Genomic DNA, 25,528 nt, shown 5'->3' with positions numbered 1-25,528 from the left:
AAGAAGAGGAGGAGGAGGAGGAGGAGGAGGAGGAGGAGGAGGAGGAGGAGGAGGAGGAGGAGGAGGAGGAGGAGGAGGAGGAAGATCATCTTTATTTTTGTACCCTGCCTCCATCTCCCCGAAGGACTCGGGGTGGCTTACATATGGCACAAAGTGCCTAAAACAACGCACAAAATAAACACACTGTGCAATTCAGAATAAAACCAGTAGTATTGTATATAGAACAACAATTTGAACTCAGAACAGCGCCCAATAACCTATAGTGTCAGCTGTCGTAAAAACATGAAATATCCTGGAAAAGAAACAGCTAGTCAACTGGAACTTTGAACAGAAATAATCATTGCAGTGCCATTTCGGTTGTTGGCCTTGCTTGTATATAAATATGTGCTGCTGTATTAAGCTTACCGGTGTTGATCTGTACAAATTATTCTATCAGTAGCATCTTTATCAATAGTACTAATACTTAAAAAGGATTTCACATAATGCTGAACTCAAATAATTTATAGCTCTGTTCTTACCATGCTTGATTTGAAGTTTTATTATTTCATAAACCTTCCTGTAGAATACAGGTACATTTGGACCGGATAGGTTTTCAATCTGATGTGTCGATTTAGTTGTATTTATCATGCAGTCCTGCAGCCTCCTGAAAAGAAAGAAAGAAAGAAAGAGAAAGAGAAATTAAATTTGTCAGAGCCTCATTTCCATAAAACTATTCTCTACATAGCAGCACTTTATATAAAGATGAAATGAATGTGCACATTGAATCTCAAAATCAAAACGCAAACCAATAGAGAGTTTCCTTCTGTCAGTCTGGATGCTCTGAGAAGAAATGTTAAACTAAGCACAAAGAAGCAATATTTGAAAATGTTATCAAAACTAGCACATATATTAGCCATTCTAGCTGCAGGATTCTGGGAACATAGAATCACAGCTCATAGAATCATAGAATCATTAGTGCCATCCAGTACAACCCCTGCCATGCAGGAGAAGCACAATCAAAGCTCTCCTAATGGAAGGTCATCCAGCCTCTGCTTACAAACTTGCAGAGAAGACCACAATCCAAGGCAACAGCATATTCCACTGCCAAACAGCTCTTATTTATAGGAAGTTCTTCCTAATGTTTAAGTAGTATTCCTTTTCCTATAATTTGAATCAATTGTTCCATGTTCTGGCTCAGTCATGGGAGTTGTAGTTTCACAAGGCTTTTAGCCCTCTCTGTCAAGGAGTCCTGGTGCCTCATCAAACTACAATTCCCAAGATTCCATAGTTTTGATCAACAGCACTTAAAGTTGTGTCAAACTGCATTAATTCTGCAGTGTGGATGGAGCCCAGGCTCTGGAGCAGGAGAAAATGATGTGGCTCCATCTTTCATATGCTATTCTTTCAAATATTTAAATAATGACTATCACATCACCTTTTAATTTTCTGTCAACAAAACTAAACATACCCAGCTCCCTAAAGAGCTCTTAATACAGCTTGGCTTCCACACCTTTAAATATTTTGGTTGCCATTCTCTGGACAAGTTCCAGCTTGTCAATATCTTTTTTGAATCACAGGGCCCAGAATTGGGCACAGAATTCTAGGTGAGATTCCCTTAAACTAGATCAGTGGTTCCCAACCTTTGGGCCTCCAGGTGTTTTGGACTTCAATTCCCAGAAATCGCAGCCAGCTTACCAGCTGTTAGGAACGGAGGGAGCTGAAGTCCAAAACACCTGGAGGTCCAAAGGTTGGGAACCACTGATCTAAATTCTTTTTTCCTATTGACACAGCCCCTGGTGGCACAGTGTGTTAAAGCACTGAGCTGCTGAACTTGCGGACCAAAAGGTCAGGTTCAAATCCCGGGAGCAGAATGAGCGCCCGCTGTTAGCCCCAGCTTCTGCCAACCTAGCAGTTCGAAAACATGCAAATGTGAGTAGATCAATAGGTACCACTCCGGTGGGAAGGTAACAGCGCTCCATGCAGTCATGCTGGTCACATGACCTGGAGGTGTCTATGGACAACGCCGGCTCTTCAGATTAGAAATGGAGATGAGCACCAACCCCCACAGTCGGTCACGACTGAACTTACCGTCAGGGAAAACCTTTACCTTTACCTTTTATTGACGCAGCCTAGACTTGCAATGGCTTTTTAGTTTATTGTTCCCACTGTTGACTCATGTTTAGCTTATGGTTTACTAAGGTTGGATCAACACTGCTATATAATACAGTTTGGAACTAATCTAAACACGCACTGAACTTTCTCAAAGTGTTTCACCAAGCTTTGTGTGATAACAACAAGGGCTACATATGTGTACCTCATTCTCAGGGAAGGTGGGTTTGTAATGGCAGAACCCATTTCAACAGCCTTGTGTGATAATGTCCGTGAATTCATTTTGAGTAACTAAGGACCTCTTCACACAGTCACATGGTCCAAACCGCATTATATGGCAGTGTTGATCCAAACTTCGTAGATCATAAGCTAAATATGAGCCTACATGAGCCTACTTAACCAACCACATCTCCTCCTATGAACTCACACTAGCCCTAAGATCATCAGGAGAGGCCCTACTCCTGATCCCACCACTGTCCCAAGTGTGACTGGTGGGAATGAAAGAGAGACGGGGCCTTTTCCATGGTGGCCCCACATCTCTGGAATCCCCTTCCTAACTCGGTTAGAATGGCTCCCTCCCTGTTATTCAGGAGGAACCAAATACAAACTTTCCTGTGTAAACAGGCCTTCCCTAAAGAAGCAGGAATGCTAGACCTATCGCTTGCAATATTTGAACTAGACTGACTTTCAGCAATGAACCTGACTATGGCCTGAGTAAATTAATTACTATATGGGGTTTTTAATCTATTGAAGGTTTTAACTGTGTTTAATTGTGTTTTTTGTTTAGAATTTAATTATACTTGATGTGCGTTTTACTGTTTTATTAGGTAGAAATGGGTTTATGATGGGATCGTTTATTGGCATTGTATGTGATGTCTTTGCTATTTATATGTTTGCCGCTTTGAGTCCTGATGGGGGAGAAAAGCAGGATAGAAATAAATAAATATTATATATATATAATATTATATATGGAACTTCTTCAGTTCCAGGATTTTAGTTCTGTTAGACAATTGTTCTAAAATCATGTGATGTTAGATTATCCCAGTCTGCTAATTTAATGTATTCATTTTAAGTTATAAATTGTTGTAGAAACCATTGTATCATATCATAGTACAGTACTTTGTTTATATTAACTAAACATTATTCAATTCCTTTCCAGTTACAGAAAATAAGCGGTGAAAAATGGTTTAATTTCTATTTTTAAAACAAAACCCTGAACAAATAATTGCTATTACATAGAAATAGTCTGAACCAACTTTAACAGTCACAGTTCCTTTCTATAGAATTCTGAGATTTATGGTTTGGAGAATGAGTTAAGGATTTTTCTGCTCTAGAGCGGTGGCTCAAGGAGAGTATGATAGAGAACGCTAAGGGCGCTTCCAGGCAGCAATGTAATGCGGGTGTAAACAGGTTAAAGTAACCTGTTTTCACCCGCATTATATTGCTGCCTGGAAGCGCCCTTAGCGTTCTCTATCATACTCTCCTTGAGCCACCGCTCTAGAGCAGAAAAATCCTTAACTCATTCTCCAAACCATAAATCTCAGAATTCTATAGAAAAGTAACCTGTTTTCGCCTGCACTGCTGTCCCTGCACTTCCTCCCAAAACCTGGGCTTTCCCAGGCAGCTGTCCCAATGTCATCATGGTAATGACCACGATGGCATGGGACCACCCCAATTCCTCCTAAAATAAAACCCTTAAAATAAAATAAAAACTTACCAGGCTTCCATGAGGCCTCTCTGGAGGTCTCCTGGCATGTAGAAATGACATGCCAGGAGCTGGGGAAGGAGATATTTCCCCCCTTCCCCTCACTACCTTTTGGCATATCATTTTTACACACCAGGAGGCCTCCTGAAGCCTGAAGAACTGAGAAAGGAATAATGCAATTCAACACTATGTAGCTATGCAGTATAGAAAGCTATGCAGCGTAGATGCACCCTATGACTTATACACTGTTCTCTTTTGAGCATTTCTATGCAAAATAAATCAATCTGACATTTATTCAGCCACATTTTAATTGGCACCTGTAGTCTAAAAAATACTAACGTTTCCACATTATGGATCTGGCAAACATCTTAAAATTCACAACTACTGAAATCTGGTCTAAACTTGATGTCTTTTCTAATACTTTTCTTAAATACAGATTGACTAGATATAACAGTGGAGGTGTAGAAGTTGTTGGACTGAAATAGTTATCCTCTTTCACCACTGGCTAAGTTGGCTGTACAATAATATGTAGAGTGCCTCAAGATGTCCTCTCCTAATTTATATCGTCACATGCTGGACCAACACAAATACACCGACTAGATTGAAACTTTATTTTCCATCAAAATTATACAATTAGATTCTGGGATGATAAAAACATTCAAGTTTTACTGCCCTGTGTAACATGATTTAAATTGTAACAACAATTGAAAACTGGATGCTCTTGACACAAGTATGGAAATGGTGGATGAGTCAGTTCTAAAACTAAGCCAACTCCAGGCTGAACCACAGTCAGTTCTCATTCCATATATGACTGTCAGTAGGGGCAAGAGCGTAGCCTCCTCTTTAGGGAAAATCACAACAGTCCCATTATAAGGAAGCAGCAAGATTGTTGAAGCCACTGACACAATCATCTTTTTTATTGCCCTCCTAATTCCTAACTCTCCAAGCACCCTGAACACCCATAAATTAATGTTTTGGGTGGAAAATTGCCTCAAAATATAGCAGTTTCCTTGTTATTGAACTCCGAATCCCCAAGTCACTTCAAATACTCCAGAGCATTCATAAATCAGATGAAAAACTAGGACTTCTGTTCATTTCTAGGAGCTTTTCTCAGCCAATTTTCAGGTGAAAATGTAATAGTGTGGCCTGCTGAAAGGACTCCTGACTTGCCATTTGCACCTTTATAGACAACGCAATGGGAACTTGCTGAGTGTCATACAGGTTACATGTCATATTTGCTACTGTGAAACCTAATGTTCACAGCAGACCTTTAATATTATTGTATCATTTACTCTATGCCTTACAAACGGAGCTCTTGCATGTCGAGCTATTACATACACATTATATAGTGGTTTCTATCTATTGTCTACTTTGTTCATTTTCCTACAAAATTCTCTGACTTTGAAAGGCTCAATACAAACGTAGCCAATAGGTTTTTATTTTCCAAATCGTATTTCTCTGAGTTGTGTTTTTTTATGTTAATATGTTTTTTATAAGAATGTTATTAATTTCCTCAAGTAAAACAAGATTCAAGTTTTTATCATTTCTATTATTTCTTCTGGAACCCCCACTGGTGCAGCAGATTAAACCGCTAAGCTGCTGAACTTGCTGACTGAAAGATCGGCAATTCGAATCCGAGGAACGTGATGAGCTCTCACTGTTAGCCTCAGCTTCTACCAACCTAGCAGTTCGAAAACATACCAATGTGAGTAGATCAATAGGTACTACTCCAGCGGGAAGGTAATGGCGCTCCTTGCAGTCATGCTGGCCACATGACCTTGGAGGCATCTACTGACAATGACGGTTCTTTGGTTTAGAAATGGAGATGAACGCCAACCCCCACAGTCGGACATGACTAGACTTAATGTCAGGGGACAACCTTTACCTATTATTTCTTCTGATAATTCTTTTTTTATACACAATAGCCATGTTGGCTATATTCTAATATCCTGGGTTTCTACTTCTGCTAAGACACATAGCATATGTTGAACAGTGCCAGTTAGTTTCATTATGACCCATGTGATGCAGTTGACTTATATGTGGAGAAACTAAATTTAAATTCATCCTTGACCATTATATTCATTTTATAATCTTGGATATGTACGTCTTAAGATTTAACCCAGTGATTCCCAAAGTGGGCGCTACCGCCCCCTGGTGGGCATTGCAGCGATCCAGGGGGGAGGTGATGGCACCTATTAGGAGATGGGGGCGGGGCCAGGGGAGGGGCTTCTTCCCAATAGACAGGGCTGAGCACCTGAGGCACCTGTTAGGACACAGGGGGAGAAGCTAGAGGAATGGGTGTGGCTTCTTCCCAAGAGCCTAAGACAGGGCTGAGAATTTATACCTCTCCTGAGGTTCCTGTTAGGACACAGAGGGTGGAGCTAGGGAAGGGGACGAGGCCTCCTTCCAAGAGCCCGAGACAGGGCTGAGCCTCTATACTTCTCCTGAGAGGCCTATTAGGACTAAAGGGTGGAGCTGGGGTGGGGGCGGGGCCTCTTCCCAAGAGCGCAAGACAGGGCTGAGCCTCTGTATACCTCCCCTGAGGCGCTTGTTAGAGCACGGGGCAGGGTATAGAGCTTCAGCCCCATCAGACACTTGGGAAGAGGCCCCCCTCCTCTAGCCCCGCCCCCTATGTCCTGGAAATGTGCCACAGGACAGGGATAGAAGCTCAGCCCTGCCTCAGAGCTCGTAACTCCGCCCATCCCAGTCCTGGCCGCCCATTTCTGGCCCCGCCCACCTCCACCTCCCCCTCCCAGCCCTGCATCATGGACAAGGGAAGAAGCTCAGCCCCGCCCTCTTGAGCAGGAGCCACACCCACCCCTCTAAGCCATGCCCTCCTTTCCAGGGGGCACTGAGTCATATTTTTTCTGGAAAGGGGGCGGTAGGTCAAATAAGTTTGGGAACCACTGATTTAACCCCTCACAGAATTGCGATGTTGCTTTCGTATCACCGGAGAAAGGTTTACATGCAAAACTAGATCAGAGGTGCGAAGACATCCACAAGTGATCCTGAACAGCATCCACCTGAGTATGAGACCTTCCTATTTTTAACTTCTGTCCCTGGACTGCACTGAATGCCTACTCTTAAGCTCATTGACTTTCAGGAGCTGGCTTTCAGAGAGTACTAGGAGCTTCTATGGAAAGAGGTATGTAGGCTAAGGCCAAGTTTTACCCTTTGCATCCCTCATGTCAGATTTATCTCACTCTTCAAAGACTTTAAGATGATTCACATAAGATCATCCTTCCTATTTATCACATGATTGTCAATCAACATCTTGTAATGTTTTTGCAGTGTACAAAGAATACTTTGCTTCATACATATGAGGAAAGAGATCTAGAGCTTGTCTGCGATGACAAAAAAAATCATACCTCGTAGCTACTATGACACACAATGTTCTTGACAATTTGCTCAGAATGTGGGTTTTTTGTGCCTGAAGACTTTAATCTAATGTAAAACACTTGCTTTTTGCCCTGAAGTTTCCTCAGAAATTCAGTTTGATGTTTGGATGACCCACCCTATTGACATTACTGTGGAGCTAGAACTATGGTAGCCTATGGCCACAAATCCGAGATTCTCCATTCTGGAGCACTTGGTTCATACTGAAGAACTGAAGCCGGTTCTTCTTTATATATTTTATAGTATATAGCAGAAAGCCTGTCTGGGCCAGGTGCTTTGTTTATCAATTGCTCTACCTGACTTCTCCAATGTAATTTGTTTATCTAATTCTGCCTTCATTTCCTCTAAAAGTTTGGCTGATTATCTTTATATAAATTTCTATAATACTCCTCAAATATCTTATAGATACTCTGCATCTCCATAATGGTTTCTCCTTTATTACTTACTTTTATCATTAGTTGCTGTTTCTTACATGCCTTCAATTGCAAAACTAACAGTTTCCCTGGTTTATTTGCATTCAAAAATAGTGTGTGTTGTACATAATTTTCCTTTCCAGTTTGTTTGAAATTATCAATTCATTTTGTTGTTTTAAATTGGTCAGCTCTTGTGTTTCCTTTTTATTATCTCATTTGTTGTTCTCTGATTCTTTTTCTTTGTCTCTAATCTTAGTTAGGATCTCTAATCATATTTTGTTTTTCCTTTTGAACCAAATAGAATTTTGTTGAATCAAAAGGCCTCGTATAACCACTTTTCCTCCATCCCAAACAATCCTTTTGTCTATGTCATCCTGTAGGTTTTCTTTTAAATGATCTTGTATTCCCATGTGAGGTACCATACAAATTTTAATGTTTCTAGAATAAAAATCTACAATTTTTTTTCTACTGCCATTATGCATAATCTTCTCACAGAATCCGTGACAACCCTTTGCAGAACCCTGGGCTTCCAGGGAACCCAGCTTGAGAATTGCTATTCTGGACTAACTGCTGATCTTTGAATATTTGTACAGTAATCCTTTGAAAAGAGCTAGGCAAGAGATTAGGACGTTCCATTAAACTATGTTTGAGAGAGCCATAAAATACCCTTTGGACTGAATGGCCCATGTGGTCTCTTCCAATTCTATGATTCTATATGTAACTAGCTTTGCCCAGCCACACATTGCTGTGCCTTATGGGAATCATTTGTTGGCCAGGTGGAATAGCAGTGAATAGTCTTGCAGCCTCAAAGCCTGGCTGTTTTCTGGAGTAGCTGGAGTAGCACCCTCAATCAAAGAGCCGCTTTGAAGCCTGGCTACTTCCTTTGTAGGGGAATCATTGTTTGGCCAGATTAAATTGCACTAAATAGTCTTGCAGCTTAAAAGCCTGGCCGCTTTCTACATAGGGCACCCTTGCTAGGCCAGGTTGAATGGGACAGAGTAGCCTCATGGCTTCAAAGCCTAGGGACTTTTCACCTAGGGGAAATCGTGGTTGGCTAGGTTGAAAAGCACTGAATAGCCTTGCTCCTTGCAAGCCTGGCTGCTTTCTACTTTGTGGAATCCTTGGTTGGCCAGTTTGAATAGCAATTAATAGTCTCGGTGTGGCAGGTATGAATGCTGCAATTAGGCACTTTGATTAGCATGTAATGGCCTTGCAGCTTCAAAGCCTGTCTGCTTCCTGCCTGGGGGAATCCTTTCTTGGGAAGTGTTAGCTGGCCCTGATTGTTTCCTTTCTGGAATTCCCAATTTCCCTACTTTCAGAGTGTTGCTCTTTATTTACTACCCTGGTTTTAGAGATTATATTGTTCTGTATTATTATACCACAGTAATTATTTCATATTATATTTATAATCTTATATTAACTGTTTAGAAGTGGATTATATGAGGCCCCTCCTACACAGCTGTATAAAATCCACACTGAAGTGGATTATATGGCATTGTGCCGTCGCGCCTGGGGCTGTAAACTCTTAGTGAAAGAGGCATGGACGTGACATCTTTCCCCAGGGGATTGCTTCTTGCCCTCCTTTAGGGAAACTGGAACTCCCAAGGACCAAAACACTGTAGTTAACTCAAAAACTGGGTTTATTCTTCACAAAGGGGGTAAAAGAAAATATACATTACAGTCTTTGATTGTTTAAGTCCATGAAGCTTGTCCAGATCCCTCTTTCTCTGGCTGTGAATGCCGGAGCAAACTCAGCCTCAGTCCAATGACCTATGTCTGAAGACAAGAGTCTTCCTCTGTTGCCAAAGGACTGATGTGAAGGCGCTTGAGACTCCTCAACGTTGTTCAGGTTGGCCTAGAACATGAAGTGTGAGTCCCAAGGGTAAGAACCTCAGAATTGGTGCTGAGAGGTAACTTTTGAAGGGCTTTCAGAGCCAAGCCTCTCTTTCACGTCCATCCAATAGAGTGGAATGAAAAGGAGGAAACACAGTCCTACTCCAGGAAGAGGTGGAGCCAAACAGTTTTGCTGAGTGAGCAATATAACAGGTACAAACAACATTGATTGACAGATATAAATAACCAATCCAACTACATTTACAGGGTAAGGGCAAAATCAGGCATGATACAGCAATTCAAATCTTGAAACTTATAGTTTGACATATAAATGGCGCCACTCGCGCCGTCACACTCCCGGCCTAGATTTCCGGACTTTCGGAAATCTAAACAAAATGGAGTTAAATACCTTTAACTCTAATAACTTTAAGACTGTATGTCTTCTGAAAATAACACAACCATGTCGCTGATAGGCCTGTCAAACAAAGAAACCTTTTCGTTAGAGACGACCTTAACCTGGGCCTTGCGCACTCTATTGTCAGGACTAGGATATAATTTTGACACAATACCCTTAGCCCATTGGTGTCTAGGAGCATCTTTTTGTTTAAGTAACACCAAATCCCCAACCTTTACGTTGGCACCTAACAATCCAAAACCCATAGTTTCTTAGGGCAGACTGAGTAATTGACCTTCCTTGGTGTTTGACTTTTGTGTGGAAATGCTGTGTCAACAGCAGAGCTATGTGGCTATGGTGTGGCAAAATAACAGGATTTTCAACACAGGATCTAATCTTTGCTCTCTTTAGTCTACCTCCAACCCTAAGGAGACCCTCATTGTCCAGGAAGGGGTTCAAGTCCTTTAAACAACTATTTTTGGGCAAGGATGCTTTTCTTTCTAAACAAGCTATTTCTTCTGAAAAACACTGTCTTTGAGTGGATCTCAGGATGACTGTTGAGGCTTTCGAAAGATCTTGGGGCTGAATTGCACCACTGTTTTTTGTAGTGATGTAATGTATGAGCCTGGCAATGGCTGCCTGAAGTCTAGTCCATTTTGAAAATCTTTCAAACTTGGCTGGATTTAAACCTTGCCTTGATAAGTCTTGGCCATCTGCACTAGCGTCAAAAACAATACGGACTTCGTCAGGTTTCTGAGGATGAGTCACTTTGTGGTATGGCAGGAACCACTGCTCTTCTCTCTTCACACACATGCTGGCTGGTTCAGCGTAGTTGCTTCTGAAGAGGTCTTCCACAAACTGGGTGATCTGGGTCTTCACCTTCGGATCCTTTAGCATCCTTCTTCTTAAGGACAGGAGACGATGAAGGGCAACATCTCTGTTGTTGGGTAGAGATGGTCTTTCCGGCTTGAAAGGTAAAGGTGCTATCCAATTACCTTCAGGGTCTTGAGTGACTTGGTTGTTCATCATCTCAAGAAACTTCTGATCATTTTTAGAGAAGGCTGTTTGCTCATCTCTCTCTGTGACTTCGATGATGGGAGAGTAATCTGGCATTACTCCCTGGCAGCAAACTGAGATGTGGCTGGCACATCCTTGCATTAGTGAAGGCCTTTTAGTGACAGGCTGGAACATCTTGTTCAGGCAGACTGGGCCTAACACCGTCCATCCTAAAGGCAACTGCTGGGCCATGGGTGATCCCTTAGGACCTTCAATCTGGTTGCTAACACGGAACAGTGTGGGACAATCTGCACCGATAAGCATGACGATGTCTGTTTCCAAGTCCAAAGCTGGAATTAGATCTTGAATACCTTTGAGATGAGGATGGGCTTGTACCACCTCCTTCGTGGCTATCTGTTCTTTGTTCCTGGGAATCAGGCTGCATTCTATAAGGTCAGGAAGATCGTACCTGGCCTTTTGTCCGACAGGTGAGATTTTGAACTTTGTTGCAACTCTGCCATTCATCTTATTCTTTCCAGAACAAGTGGATATGGTGTAATCTATTGTCTCGGTATGAAGGTTGAACATGTCGAAGAACTCTGGGGTTGCAAGAGATGGGTCACTTTGGGCATCCAAAGCGACGTAGACCCTTTTCTTATTCCACGGCTGCTTGTCTGGATACACCTCTGCCAGGCAGATTGGGTGGCAAATCCTGGGCTTGTGGCTATTTTGACAAAGCTTGGTGCAGGCAACCGCAGGAGCCTTGAGGGCTACCTGAGGTTCTGTAGGCTTTTGGTCTTCTTTGGTTTCTTCTTTGGCAGGAGAATTTGACTTTGCTTTGAATTGAGGGGAATCGAAGTTGTGCATTGCAGAGCAATGCTTGATGCTGTTGCAGTGTTGGCATTTAACCTTTTCTTTGCAGTCCTTGGAGAAGTGAATAGTGGCGCCGCAGCATCTAAAGCACACCTTGGCCTTTTGAACTAGTTGGATTCGTTCTTTGTAAGGCTTCTTTGCGAACTCTCTGCATTCAGCTAGGCTGTGTGGCCTTTGATGAATGGGACAGGATATGGTGTTGTTGCTGACTGGTTGAGCAGAAGCTGCAGGAGTTGCGTCTGTCATCTTGACACTCAGGTTCCTTCTAAGATCTTTGCCCTGGGCTTTGTCTTCTTTGGAGGTCTTTTCAGACTTTAGGTCTTGGTACAAAGCGAGAAGACCTGTTTGAGGGTCATTCCTCTCACGGGCTGCTCTAGTGACGAAATCCACCAAAAAGGTGAAGGGCGGGTATACATTTGCATTCTCCTCTTTGTACTTGAACACCTGTTTCCCCCAAGCTTCTCGAAGAGGAAAAGGAAGTTTGCAGAGGATGGCACTCTGAGACGTGTGCTGGTCCAGACATGCTAAACCTGGCAGCTCTGGATTTCCTTTGGCTGAAGCTAGCTCTAGTAAAAGATCACTAAAGTCCCAAAGCTGTTTGCAATCTTTCATCTTCAGTGATGGGAACCTGTTGAGTCGATCCATGAGGGATGCTTCTATCTCAGTGCTCGCACCGAAGCGCTGGTCCAAGCGAGACCACGCTGTGGACAAAGCTCTTTGGGGGTCTGCTACATGAGCAGCATAAAGTCTTTTTACTTGCTCGGCTGAGCTGGGTCCAAGCCACGCCATAAGAAGGGACAGTTCTTCATCTGCTTCTAGCTTGAAATCTCGAATGGCCCTCATGAAGGTGATTTTCCACAGAAGGTAGTCATCTGGTCGGTCAGTGAATTTCTGGACGCCTTTGTCTCTGATGTCTCTTCTTGGATTTCTCAAGAGGGAACCCAATTGAGACTCCAGTGTGTAAGGGTACATCTGAGGAGTGTGATGTGGCGTGACAAACTCAATGTTCTTTGGTTGAACACATCTTGTTGCGATGGTAGGCGATGCTGGATTCAGCAGATTGCTGGCAGGCAGCACCTCTGAAGCTTTTATCTTCAGCGATGGGAGAATTGACTTGGTATGCAGGGATGAATGTGGTGGTTCACTCCCGGCCATGCCTTGCCAATCTGAATGGACATCTGGATGTTGCTGAAAGACGTCATCCTTTCGTTCCCAAGTAGACAGGTGGTATCTCTGAGGCCTAAGTGCAGGGATGGACTCTGACAGAGATGGCACTCTCCCGGCCATGCTTTGCTGTACTTCTGAGTAATGGGCTGGCCTTGAAGTCACGAACACTGGAACAGGTGAGCGATCTTCAAGGTGGCAAAAGGAGATATGACTCTGCACTACAGGTGGTGCCAGTTGCAGGTGTGCTGAAACCTTTGCTGTAGGCTCTTGTGTTGGCAGGAAACTAAGGTTTTCTTGGGTTAGTTCCTGTGATAGGGCTTTGGCTAGAACGTTAGCTCTGACTATCTTTTGTGCTGTGTCTCTTTTTACTTGAAGCAGATCTAGATCCCGTTGCAGCTCATCTTGCTTGGCTTCAGCCATTGCAAGCTCTATTTCTCTCTGGGCCCTGGCCTGTGCTAGGTCAGCTTCTTGTTGGGCCCTAGCCTGCGCTAGATCAGCTTCTTGCTGGGCCCTAGCCTGAGCTAGAAGCAGTTTCTGCTTGGCTTTAGCCTGTTGAAGGAGGAGTTCCTCTTCATTGAAGGCAAAGTCTTGCCTAGCCATTTCTGCAGACGCCTCTGCTTCTAAAACCTCTTTTCTAATTTTCAAACGGACAGCCTCTCTGTTGTAGTGGGCTGCTTTGGAAGAAGTACTGATGAATGAGTGTGTGGATTGGGAGGAACTGCTATGCCTAGATGAATGCTTGGATTTAAGGCTAGCATCATTGGATGGAATCTTGAGCAGACTGGATCTAAGGCTTACACATGGGGAGCCTTGAACCCTTTCTTCTGCACCTTCTACAAGGGGGGATTTGACCCTTGTTTGCAAAATCTTATTGCTATGACTTGCCATTATGAAATTCAAAAGGAAACTTATCCCAAGTTTCAAACAGTACAAAAATGCAATACTATATAACTATACAACTAAAGGCACACAAAAGGGCAATGCAATACTTTAAACAAGACAATTAAAACAGCTGCTTAACTGGGAAGTTAAGCCTGGGCTTTCATAAACTTGCAGCAGGCTCTGAAGAAATGGCAGGAACTACAGAAGGTTGGAATTTATTGCTTTGCAAACTGGGTTCTGGAAGAGGCTTGGTTGGTCTGCAAAGGCTGACTTCTGGAGAAATGTATCTACTTTGCAGAAACCTGGATTTTGCTGCAGTTGCAAGAGCTGAATGTAGCGATTTGCTGGCTTGAGAAACAGAAAAGGCGGGAAACTTAACAAATGTTTCAATTTTGCAAAGGCTAGGCTCCTAGCAAATGTATCCACTTTGCAGAAGGCTTGAGCTTGCTGCAGCTACAAGAGCTGGATGTATCAATTTGCTGCTTGAGATGCAAAAAAAAAGGCGGGAAACCTAGCAAATGTATCAATTTTGCAAAGGCTAGGCTTCTAGCAAATGTATCCACTTTGCAGAAGGCTTGAACTTGCTGCAGCTACAAGAGCTGAATGTAGCAATTTGCTGGTGGCTTGAGATGCAAAAGAGCAGGAAAGCTTGTAAATATCTCAATTTTTTGAAGGCTGGGCTTCCTTTGACTTCTTTATCTTTAGGAGACTATGGGCTTGGCAAATTTAATGCCCTTTCACTCCTTCTTTTCCCTTCTTAGCACTTCTGGAAGGCTTCTTTCAGCAGTTCTGGAAAAGAAGGCTTCTCTCTCAGTACTTCTGGAAAAGAAGGCTTCTCTCAGCACTGCTGGAAAAGAAGGGTCCTCTCAGCACTGTGCCGTCGCGCCTGGGGCTGTAAACTCTTAGTGAAAGAGGCATGGACGTGACATCTTTCCCCAGGGGATTGCTTCTTGCCCTCCTTTAGGGAAACTGGAACTCCCAAGGACCAAAACACTGTAGTTAACTCAAAAACTGGGTTTATTCTTCACAAAGGGGGTAAAAGAAAATATACATTACAGTCTTTGATTGTTTAAGTCCATGAAGCTTGTCCAGATCCCTCTTTCTCTGGCTGTGAATGCCGGAGCAAACTCAGCCTCAGTCCAATGACCTATGTCTGAAGACAAGAGTCTTCCTCTGTTGCCAAAGGACTGATGTGAAGGCGCTTGAGACTCCTCAACGTTGTTCAGGTTGGCCTAGAACATGAAGTGTGAGTCCCAAGGGTAAGAACCTCAGAATTGGTGCTGAGAGGTAACTTTTGAAGGGCTTTCAGAGCCAAGCCTCTCTTTCACGTCCATCCAATAGAGTGGAATGAAAAGGAGGAAACACAGTCCTACTCCAGGAAGAGGTGGAGCCAAACAGTTTTGCTGAGTGAGCAATATAACAGGTACAAACAACATTGATTGACAGATATAAATAACCAATCCAACTACATTTACAGGGTAAGGGCAAAATCAGGCATGATACAGCAATTCAAATCTTGAAACTTATAGTTTGACATATAAATGGCGCCACTCGCGCCGTCACATTAACTGTTTAGAAGTGGATTATATGAGGCCCCTTCTACACAGCTGTATAAAATCCACACTGAAGTGGATTATATGGCAGTGTGGACTCAGGATAATCCAATTCAAAGCAGATAATATAAGTTTATAAATGGGTAATATAGCTGTGTGGAAGGACCTTGAGTCTACACTGTCATATAATCAAGTTCAAATCAGATAATTTGTATTTTATAGGCAGTGTGGAACAGACCTAAGTGCACTCTGCCTCTGCCCTGGGCGCCATTTTGGCTGAGGGAATTGCTAGGATACGAAGGGGCGGAGCCTAAAGGCAGTGGGGGGGGGGCTACAGGCAGCAGAGCCTACCTTTCTAACTGGCAGTTAGGGGGGAAAAGGCTCTTCCTCATCCTCTGTAATTTGGACTATTTTTCTAGGTTTTTTATTGAAAGACATATTTTGGATGACTATGTCTTTGGGGGCCAAATTTGGTGCGATTTGGTTCAGTGGTTTTGTTGTTCACTCCATTGTAAAATGAACATTACATTTATATATATATATATAGATTTGGTATTTTCCTGTAGAATTATATGGTAATAGTGCTTGCATTTACAACATTGTTCTCTTTCTTTGCACCTTCCAAGTTTTTCTTTCAGAAGCAAGCAATGGGCAGAGCTGTATTGGTAAATGTGGTGGCCAACAAAAAACAGAATAGAGGGGCAAGAAGATTTGAGTCTGCAGAGCACTCATTTGGGTATGGTTAACAGAGGGTAAAGATTGAACTGGTGCTACTGTGATTTACAATGCACCCTTCTTATTTGTATATTTCTTTTTTGAATGCTACTCATTCTTTTCTACTAGTGTATAGGTGAGTAAAAATAGGGTTTTCCCCAATTTATAACATTTTCCTCCCTCTCAAATTAAAAACGGGCCAAATGGGTAGGAAACGTAGATATGATTTTTTGCCTGCATTTTAAAAATATTTTCATTGCAATAAAGTAACATAAATTTAAATGCCAAGTTAGAACCGGCAAAACAAAAATAAATGTTCCCCTTTTAATGTACATATAATTGATGTTAGGGGTTTCTTTAAATGTAAATCTAAGAAAGTGGCATTTTCCCACTAGTTTTCATATCTGTGGAGTAGGTTGATAGATTGTGATGGGGTCAAACTCACCTCTTAAACTTTATAGCCGAATGGGAATTCAACTTGGATCTCTTCCCATTTGTAGTCCATGCTTTAAAATATGTGTTTTCTTGAGCGTTTTCAATAACTATTCGGTAGAAGTAAAACATAGAAGAAGGAAAGGAGAAAAGGGAATTATGTACCGTATATACTCAAATATAAGCCAACCCAAATATAAGCCGAGGCACCTAATTTTACCACAAAAAACTGGGAAAACGTATTGACTCGAATATAAGCCAAGGGTGGGAAATGGTACTGGTAAATTTCAAAATAAAAATAGATACCAATAATATTATATTAATTGAGGCATCAGTAGATTAAATGCTTTTGAATATTTACCGTATTTCAAAGAAAAACAGTAAACTAGCTCTGTAAGTGGAAAAGTAGGGTCAACAAAAGCAATATGGTAGTAACAATAACATAATAATAATAATAATAATAATAATAATAATAATAATAATAATAAAAACTTCATTTGTACCCTGCCCTATCTCCCCATGGGGACTCAGGCCAGCTTCCAACATAGTAACAGGCAAACATTCAATGCCTACATAAACAATGCAGAGCTAGATATAGATCTATAATTATATATACTAATTTCACATATGCATTTTCCCCTGAAAAGTTTGCAAATCCTCTCTCTATATATGTGCATTTCCCTCCTGCAATATTTGTAAGCCCTATATATCTGTTTATATCTATCTAGACATCTCTATATGTATGTGTGTGTGCAATTCCTCTGCAATATTTGCAAGCCCTATATTCATATATATTTATCTAGAATCTATTTATAGATAATTATATCTGCATAGGATTTGCAAAGACTTGGAAATATGTGAGGAGAAAATTCATGTATAAAAATAATGTATACACATAGATACAGATATACAGGTACATGGAAATCTCTAGATATCTATGTGTATATGGGATTTGCAAAGACTTGCAAACAGATGAGGGGAACATTCATATATAAAATTAATGTATATAGATACAAATATTTAGGTACATAGGGATTGCAAAGGCTTGCAGGGGAAAATGCCTGTAGCAGAGATTAACAAATATTTCAGGGGAAAATATTTGATAAGATTAATGGGTATATATATATATATATATATATTATTCTTAATGACTTGCAAGGGCTTCTTTCCCTTTTCATAACATTCTCTTGGTTAAGAGCGAGGGAGGCTTTGGAAAAGTAAACACACTGATAAGGGAGGAGAGAAATATATCATATAATGCCAGAAATGGCCTTCAGGCTCCTCTGCTCGGCTTGACCTTGACCCGATTATTAGCCGAGGGAGGCTTTTTCAGCTCATAAAAAGGACTGAAAAACTCAGCTTATCTTTGAGTATATACGGTAATTGTGTGTGCATGCATATATCAACTACCTTCTCTTGTGTTGAAATGTATATACAAGTCAAAGTATACTTATCCAGAAATCCCAAACTGTCCACATGAGTAGCTGAAATAGATGCACCTTTGCCTCTATTTCATGGTTCAATGCACACAGATTTCCACTCATGCATACTATTATTAAATATATTTTAATGAGAACTACTGTTGTCGAGCCATGATCACACTTACTCACTTACACACACAAACAGAAGATTCATAGTTCACCAGGTTTCCATAATAAATATATTATTTTTTCCTCTCTTTTTTTTAACCTTTCTGAACTTTAGCAAGTTTGAGGCATTTGGAGACCGGGAGTGGACCAGCAGCAACTTCACCCTGCCCTCAAGACTTTTATTGTTCAAACCCTTTAATAAATTCTATTTTTCACAACTTTCTGTATAAGTTGTATATTTCAATTGTGTAATGTGTCTATTTGTTATTTATAAAATGTATAAAATGCAGCAAGATGTAGCCCAGAGACAGCCAACTCTCAGTGACCCTGCCAAGATAATCTCTTGGGAAGAGGAAGGTTGAACAAACCTTTCTGGCAGTTTTCCAAGCCAGATAATCATTGGATCCATTGTTTATGTATATGCCAAGATAGGTGACTCTCCGTGTCAGCCCGGATTAGCCCAAGACTGTTTGCATAAGTAGATGTTTCACCTAAAGCTGAGAGATTGCTACCTGCAGAAACAGAGGCTTAGAGTATGTGCATTCATTAACTCTTTTATTGACAACCAAGCCCTTGATTGCCTAAAATCATCGCTTTTGTTCCTGGAAACTTGCACCTTTGGTTCCTGAAACTCTCATCTTTGTTCAACATGGAACTGGACAGTTGAGCTAATCAGAGGCTTATTAACATTTCATTGACATTGTATCTTCGGGTTGCGCCTCCTCTCGGGAAGGTGTCACATCAGTTGATGGTTCTTCACCTGACCAATCCTCAGCCTTTCCCCAGCAAAGGGAGATAAGCCACCCCTCTTTGAGCAGGAGCAAGAGGTTTGAATAACTGTCAAAGTGTATAAGATGTCTGACTTTGCTCTGTATGTTTATGCTTATACATTTTGAAGCATCCTGCGTGTACTTTTGATTGAATTGAATTAAACCTCTGTGGCTTGTTTTCAACCTGGTGAATTGTTGTTCTGTTCTGACCCATTCAGTTTAGCACATGTTTGCCAGGCACGGATCCTCTTATCCGCAGTCCCTGTTATCCACTACACTACCTTCAACTATGATTCTACTGGGTACTCAGTGTGAGGGGAAAGTCAAATAGTGTGGTGATGTGGGGTGGAGGAGGAATCTTTTTATCAATTATATTTAACTATATCCGCTGCCACCATTTTAAATATGTTTTATTTAACCACTGCCACCAATTTGTGGAGAACTCAGGCAGAGGGGAATTTATCTTCTTTATTCTTCTTTAGATGGTATCGTAACTTAGTTTTGAATATATGTGACAGAGACTTTGATATGGAAGAACAAAAAAATAAGCTTAGTGGTTACAGTAACTTCTTTAAAGGCACTTAGATAATAGTTGCAAAGTTATTAACTGATCACTTTGGATCTAACTGGGATTACTTCCCCTTACTACTCAGACTCTACAAATAAATCTAAACAAGTCACCTAACTTGCTTAATTCAACACCACTAGAGATCCGAGTTTCCCTGGTATCCCTAACCTGGAACCAGTGTCTTCCCTGTGACTAAAAATCACAGACTAAACTGTTTTTTAAAACATTCCCTCCTTTTTCCTTCAAACAGCGGTTGGCTCCGCCCTTGTTACTATGGTAACCTGCCTCAGAATGCTGAGCTGGTTACCATCCCCCACGCACTGGTAACTAATACTTACCCTTTTAAACATAGTTAAACATGACTTTTAAAACGAAATTAAACATGACATCTATAAATCAAAATAAAAACACACTTCTTTACAAATAGACACAGCAATATTATGTTTTATGCAATATTTATATAATAATTATTAATTACATACATTATGAGCCTGAGGACAAATTAAAATTTTGTAAGCCATTCTGAGTGCCTTTGTAGCTGAGGAGCAGGATAAAAATTCTCTAAATGAATTTTTTAAAATCAACCTTTAGACTATGAATTACATGTTTAAATCTGGATCCATAAATTCATAAATTAATAATGTTGAAATATTGTATTGAAACTATTTAATATGCCAATCTTATAAGGTTTGTTTGTTTGTTTGTTTGTTTTTGGCATATAGCCCTTCTGCAAAATAGCCCATTGTCATTGAAATGCTAAAATGATTCCTTGGATGAGATAGCTTGTTAGAACATCAGGTCTTCAGTCTCTGTAAAGCTGATTGGGCACATAAATCATACCTGTTTGATGAAAAAGAAGAGAGGCATTCATTATTTTTGCTTGCTCAGAATTACATAATATTCTCTGTGCCACATCATTTAGAAACCCATGCTCTCTGACTCCCACACAACTATTCTGAGTCTCATATAATCACTCTTTCTCTACAAAGACACACCTTGCAGATGCACAGGCACATAATTTTCTCTTTAATGGTGGTACAGCAGAGTGTTTTTGTTATTGTTGTTGTTCTTAAACACAGGGTGCATCTACTCTAGGATTAATACAGTGTGACACCAGAAGCAAAATCAATGTGTAGAACTAATGAAAGCAGATAAATAAAAACTAAAAAAAAACCTCACAACTGTATTTGGTAGTATGATATTCATGTATGTGAGAGTTAATTTTGTACTTGAACTCTCTCTCTCTTTTGTCCAGATGAAAAGTAGAGAAAACTTTTGGTGTGTTATGTCCTTTGAATGTGATAAACACCATTACACAGAAGTTAGCTACACCTGAAAAAAAATCCTTACCTACTTATATTCTGGTACTGTAGGCACATACAATATACAATCATTTTAACAGTAGATCAGGGCCCTCGCCATTGGAAAGGAAAAATAGACTGTATCTTTCTCTTCGGGACACAGGATCACTGCCATTTTCTTCTCTGCTAAGCACCTTCCTGGTAGAGCCCTACTTGCAAGGCCGCTTGCTCTGTAGTCAGCCATGAGATCAATGGTAAGAAAGCCAACTGTTCTGCTCCTTACTGCTGACTTTGCGAACAGGACTCTGCAGAAGACATGCTTGGCAGGGAATTCAGTCATGGTACTTTGGTGACCCAAAAGAAAAAGGCACTATTCATTTTGTCTTTTCAACAGTCAAGGCACTGATCTACCCTGTCACCATTGGTCTCATTGGTGGCAGACCCAAGTGAAACAGAAAGAAAGCAGTCCCAGCCGAAATTTGTCCATCAATACAATGTCACTACAGTTTATTAAAAGTAGATCAGGCACTAAGGGAGGGAATCTGAGGCAGCTCCAAATCAGAATTCTTTTAATTGCAAGTGGATTATTTTATTGGTGGAGATTTTTTTTTTCGTGTCAGGAGCAATTGAGAGAATTGACCGTCTGCAAGGATGTTGCCCGGGGACGCCCGGATGTTTTAATGTTTTTACCATCCTTGTGGGAGGCTTCTCTCATATCCCCGCATGGAGCTGGAGCTGATAGAGGGAGCTCATCTGTGCTCTCCCCGGGTAGGATTCGAACCTGGCAGCCTTCAGGTCAGCAACCCAACCTTCAAGTCACAAGGCTTTAATCCACTAGGCCACAGGGGCTCCTATTGGTGTAGATAACACCATGTATGTCTTTAACAGTTATTTATTAGAATCTCCTGAAATACAGAGCAATATTCTTTGTTCAAGAAAACATAAAAACTTTCAATGTGTTGTCAAAGGCTTTGATGGCCAGAATCACTGGATTGTTGTGAGTTTTCTGGGCTGTATGGCCATGTACCAGAAGCATTCTTTCCTGTGGGCGAAACGCCAGGATGTGGACCTGCTATTATTATTCTTCTGACTCAGCCTCAAATAGACTTGTTGTCTTGGCATCTTTGACCTTGGACTCTTTAGGCTCAGCTCATGTGTCTCCCGTTTGCTAGTTGTTTGGACAAGCTACTTGAACCACTACCATAATTAAAGCAAACACCCCTTGAGAGAAAATACAGGACCACATGGTGTTGGGTGCCCATAGACCTCTCAGGACATCCCACAGTTTTCTGGATCAGACCTGTTCTGGCTCATCTATCAACATGCGGGTTTGTTGATACAGTAGAGCCTCACTTATCCAACATAAACGGGCCGGTAGAACGTTGGATAAGCGAATATGTTGGATAATAAGGAGGCATTAAGGAAAAGCCTATTAAACATCAAATTAGTTTATGATTTTACAAATTAAGCACCAAAACATCATGTTATACAACAAATTTGACAGAAAAAGTAGTTCAATACACAGTAATGCTATGTAGTAATTACTGTATTTACGAATTTAGCACCAAAATATCATGATGTATTGAAAACATTGACTACAAAAATGCATTGGATAATCCAGAATGTTGGATAAGCGAGTGTTGGATAAGTGAGACTCTACTGTACTTGGATCTGTGACCGGTTTGGGTGTTGCACTGTAGCCCTGTAACACCTTTTCACCCAACACCACACAATGATCAGATAATCCAGTAAGTAAAAGTTTACTAATGAATAAGTATAAAAAGAAAAAGGCAAGTCAAAAGGAAGCAGCAAAAGTACAAAAAATAACTCCCAGCAAGATCAAGAGTTCATCAGCTTTTGAACCAAGGCATCACAAAGCAATCTACAGAAACTTGAGTTAACACAAAGCAACAGAATCCTCAAGCAGAATATGAAAGTTATATCCATAAACATGAAAACGGAATACAAGAAAGGCAAAACCTCCAAGAACATGAAGTCATAAACAGGAATCAAACCAAGAATCTTGAAATACAGGAACCAGGAACTAGAAACTGGGAGCCGTTTTTTACAAAAGGCCTGAGAGCCCAGAAACCACCACAATCCCTCCCATGACGTCACTTCGTACACACCTGCTTTTTCTCTCCTTGTCTCCAAGCCTCTGAGAAAAATGAGTTTATCTTTGTCTTACATTCTGCCTCCCAATTTCAAGGTGACTTGATCTGGAAAAACCTTTGTCTCCCACATTCTCCTCTGAAGGCCACTCTGGCTTATTCTCATGGGAACTGATGTCACTTTCTCTCATTGCTTGGGAACAGCCTGGAGATTCCAAAACATCTCTCTCCAAGTCCCTGCTATCTTCCACAGACTACTCAGACATTACCGGTTGCAACCCATCATCCCCTTCCTCATCCTCCGAGCACTTAGAAAGCTCAGCTGATGTTTGCCAGGATACAACAGTGGGGTGTCAACCCTTAACAGTTCCAACCAATAAAGTTGTGTCTTGTTTTCATTCAGACACCAGTCATCAGTGGAGCTTGTCACTCTTGAATGTGCAAAAGATAATAAAGGAGTGCCTACTCTAAATTGGTTCAAGTGTCCACCAGCAGATACAGTCTGCTAAACGAATTTGCAGATATACTTTCAGAGCCATTGTCAATGATCTTTGAAAATTCTTGGAGGACAGGAGAGGTCCCAACAGATTGGACCAGGGCAAATGTTGTCCCCATCTTCAAAAAGAGGGGAAAAGAACTGTTACCAACCAGTCCGTCACTTTGATGCCAATACCCTAAATGGTATGGATCATTCAACAGCTATTATATGCAAATTTAGAAAGGGATGCTGTGATTACTAAGAACAGGCATTGCTTTATCAAAAACAAGTAATGTCAAACTAATATTACCTCTCTTTTTTACAGAGTTATGGATCCATAAATTAGAGAGATCTATGAATGTAACAACACGTCATATGCTGGCCACATGATCTTAGAGGCATCTATGGACAACGCAGGCTCTTCGTCTTAGAAATGAAGATAAGCACCAACCCACAGAGTCGGACATGGCTAGATTTAATGTCAGGGGAAAATCTTTACTTTTACCTATGAATGTAATATATTTTAATTTAGTAAGACTTTTGATAAGGTCCCCCATGATATTCTTGCAAGCAAATAACTCACTTTTATGGAAATAAATCACTCTTGGCAAACATTTTTCCCAGGTTTTTGTGTTGTTTCAAAACCCTACAAAAGCTATTTAACCAGAGATGGCAAAGAACTGTGCATGTTACACTTTAGGGGAAAGAACATTTTCCAAACCACTTCCAGTTACTTGAAAGATTATTCTTTCTCTCTAGACTAAGATATCAGTTCAAGATGTCTCAGCCTGCAGTCCTTTGAATAATATGCTGGGAGTAAATATGAGCAAACACAGTGGGACCTTATTTTCATGTGAACGTTCGTTTACAGAACTGGGCTGCCAGGACTGTTATATTTATGCTTTAAAATATTCAGTTTGAACAAATAGAAATGCTGCTTTAAAAGGAAGAGGCACTTGGCAATCTGGATGTGGTTGTACGGAAAGCTACGCAAGAGTGTTGAGCATGCTAGGTTTTAAAACCTTTTGTTTTTGAATTATTGATTCACAGTAGCTTTATAATAGGCCCTGACGGGAGATAATGTTTCAAAAATTAGATAGATTGCGAATCCATTCTCATGAAGCTGAGCAGCAAAAATAGACAAGTGCTTTTGTACAAGCGCAAAGAATGTAGAACACATTTAAGGAGAGCGAGAGAGAGCAGTTGGAGACAATTAATGATGATTAAAAAGAAACTGAAATCCTTTTTAATAGTCAAAATGGTAAGGCATGATTCTTCTGCGTGTCATATGGGCTCCTGGCATCTTTGGACAGCTGGCTGGATTCCAACACATCTGCGGGGCTCAACTGCTAATGTTTGCCCTAGGTCTCCCATTTTATTCTCCATGATATCTTGATCTACAGTTGCTCTGGGGCACTATGAGAAGTGAAAGTCATAGCTAAAATCCAGCAAAGCTCAATCAGGTAGCTCTTGGAATGTATTTCTTCCAGACAGGCAATATGTTAGGAGGTTCTGGTATTTATTATTGTAGGTCTTGGTTTATTTTGTTTTAAAGTATTCAAACAACAGTTCTGTTGCCCTATTTGTTAGCAGTCCCCAGCACCAGCTTTATTTTATTCCCATCCTCAAGTGCATTTCTTTTTCTGTCCTGAAATGTATCAGATTATATTTCCTTCTCATTTCAATTCCTTTTTAAAGTGTTATTTAGTCCACCTCTCTACCACTACAAATTACTGAGAAATACTCATCCAATTCTAAGTTAAAAATTTCCAATGAAATAGAGACTAGCATCATCCTGGACAGCTCTCCTTGTTGTACACAATATTTTTGAGATGAGGTGACCTCCTGTCTGTCAGCTCTAGCTTCCTTGCGGGGACATGAGAAAAGCCTCCCATAGGATGATGACACATCTGGGCGTTCCCTGGGCAACGTCTCTGTAGATGGCCGATTCTCTCACACCAGAAGCGAGTTGCTGTATATTCTCAATTTGCTTCTGACACAATTAAAATTTTCATAAAAACTTCATTGTATGTTAATATGTTATGCATGAGCCTTTAGTCTCACTAACATTAAAATTTCAGTTTTAGTCATCTTAGGCTCCTCCTACACTACCATATAAAATCCAGATTATCTCATATAATCCAGTTCAATGCAGATAATGTGCATTATCTGCTTTGATAATCTGGATTATATGACAATATAGAAGGGGACTCTGGGGAATGCAAAGTTAAACTCTTTCTGAAAAATATTTTTGTCAAGAAAACC

This window comes from Anolis carolinensis, chromosome 4 (genome assembly GCF_035594765.1).
Source record: "Anolis carolinensis isolate JA03-04 chromosome 4, rAnoCar3.1.pri, whole genome shotgun sequence".
Taxonomy (NCBI): Eukaryota; Metazoa; Chordata; class Lepidosauria; order Squamata; family Dactyloidae; genus Anolis; species Anolis carolinensis.
This window is presented reverse-complemented; position numbering follows the sequence as displayed.